Consider the following 2327-nt stretch of genomic DNA (forward strand, 5'->3'; position numbering starts at 1 on the left):
AACTTCTCCCCAAACTGATGGATAAGTTTAATTGAATTCTTAAAGTAATTTCAGGAAGGTTTCCTGGTAGACATATACAAGACTACCCTGAAGTGTATATGGTCCTAGAATACCTAAAACAATGTTGACAAAGAAGGATAAAGTATAGGGTGAATCAATCTACTTGATATTAAGGTTTCATATATAGCCAGAGTGTTCAAAACAGTGTGGTATTTGTGGATAAATAGACATGTAGATCAATGGAACAGAATAGAGTACACTAGTGGCAGTTGTATCCATGGTTCAGTCACCAACATGCATCTCTTTGTCCACGCCCAGGAGCTACACACTCTCGAGGTGACTGGCCAGGAGACTGTCACCCAGATCAAAGCTCATGTAGCCTCATTGGAGGGCATCACTACAGAAGATCAAGTCCTGCTCCTGGAATGCACACCCCTAGAGGATGAGGCTACCCTGGGCCAGTGTGGGGTGGAGGCTCTGAGCACCCTGGAAGTAGCCGGCCACATGATTGGAGGTAAAGTCCATGGTTCCATGGTCTGTGCCAGGAAAATAAGAGGTCAGACTTCCAAGGTGGCCAAATAAAGAAGAAGAACATGGGCTGAGCCAAGAGGCACATGCAGTACAACCGGTGCTTTGTTAATATTGTGCCAACCTTGGCAAGAAGAAGGGCCATAATGCCAACTCTTAAGTCCTTTGTAATCTTGGCTGTCTTTAATAAAGTCACTTAGCCCAATCATTAAAAAAAAAGAATAGAGTACCCAGAAATAGACACATACAATATGCTCAACTGATTTTTGACAAAGGTATGAAATCAATTCCATGGAGGAAAGACAACATTTCAACAAATAGTACTGGAATAATGGGAATTATATAAGTAAAAAATTTGTACCTATACCTCACACCTTATACAAAAATTAACTCAAAATAGATACTGGATTCAAATGTAAATGTAAAGCTATAAAACTTTTAGAAAAATCAAAGGAGAAATTTTGGGAGATCTAGGGTTAAGCAGAGTTTTTAGTTTTGACAACAAAAACACTATTCATAAAAGAAAAGAATGATTAATTGAATCTCATCAAAATTAAAAATTTGCTCTATGTAAGACCATGTGAAAAAGATGTAAAGAAAATATACAGGTGAAACAGTGTGGGGGGAAGGCATCTGTGGGGCCGACTGGTGGGTTGAAGGAGGGAAGCATGTGAGCGAAGTCCCAGTGCACACTGCAGCAGCACAGGGACCTTCCAATTCCAGGCGTGAGGTGCTGTGAGGAAAGCTGAAGTGAGCAGACTCGCATCAGCAGCAGGATGCCATTACTGCCTCCCCAGCCTAGCCTCCCTCGACTTTGGCACTCCCATCATAGGGGCCCAGGTTCCTCAGCACACCCTGATCCAGCAGCATGAGAGACTGTCCCCAGTCCTTTGGAAGCCCTGGTGCAAGTCCAGCCCCTTGGTGAGGAGCACGACGGAGCTTCAATCGGCACTGCTACCGTGAAGACAGCTGGCAGATAATTACAGAGGGCTTACTACATGCCAGGACTGTACCAGATGCTGGACTACATCAGCAAAACAATAAAAATCCATGTTCTTGATTTCTCACAAGAAAGTATGATCTGAAGTGCAGGGGATGAGGCCTATGAGTGTGGCCCCCTATGAGCAGGCGGAACTAGACTGAGCACAGACAAAAAGAAAATAAGGAAGAGATTGTAGAGAATTGGTGTTATTTCACCGTTAAATGTTTAAGAATTCCTCAGTAAAAATATGCAGGCTTGGACAGAGACCTTCAAAGATGGCAGAGGAGTGAGACGCGGAGTTTGCTTTCCTCCCCATGAATACATCAGAAATACATCTAGGGCTTCCCTGGTGGCACAGTGGTTGAGAGTCCACCTGCCGATGCAGGGACACGGGTTCATGCCCCGGTCTGGGAAGATACCACATGCTGCGGAGTGGCTGGGCCCATGAGCCATGGCCACTGAGCCTGCGCATCCAGAGTCTGTGCTCCACAATGGGAAAGGCCGCAACAGTGAGAGGCCTGCGTACCACAAAAAAGAAAAAAGAAAAAGAAATACATCTACATGTGGAACAACTCCTACAGAACACCTACTGAATGCTGGCAGAGGACCTCAGACTTCCCAAAAGGTAAGAAACACCCATGTACCTGACCATGTGGCTGACAGGGTCTTGGTGCTCCTACTGGATGTCAGGCCTGTTCCTATCAGGTGGGAGAGCCGAGATCAGGAAACTAGTCCACCAGAGACCTCCTGGCTCCATGTAATATTAAATAGCGAAAGTTCTCCCAGAGATCTCCATCTCAACGCTAATACCCAGTTC

At 45.2% G+C, this 2327-nt stretch overlaps 1 pseudogene across 1 annotated transcript; it reads left to right on the top strand.

The window, feature by feature from the left end:
- Positions 1-266: 266 nt before the first annotated feature.
- Positions 267-688, top strand: LOC308608739 (ubiquitin-like protein FUBI; annotated as a pseudogene). Its single transcript has one exon. The product of its transcript is annotated as a ubiquitin-like protein FUBI (transcript).
- The last annotated feature ends 1639 nt before the right edge of the window (positions 689-2327 follow it).

The sequence above is a fragment of the Mesoplodon bidens genome, assembly GCF_964165515.1.
Source record: "Mesoplodon bidens genome assembly, chromosome: X".
Taxonomy (NCBI): Eukaryota; Metazoa; Chordata; class Mammalia; order Artiodactyla; family Ziphiidae; genus Mesoplodon; species Mesoplodon bidens.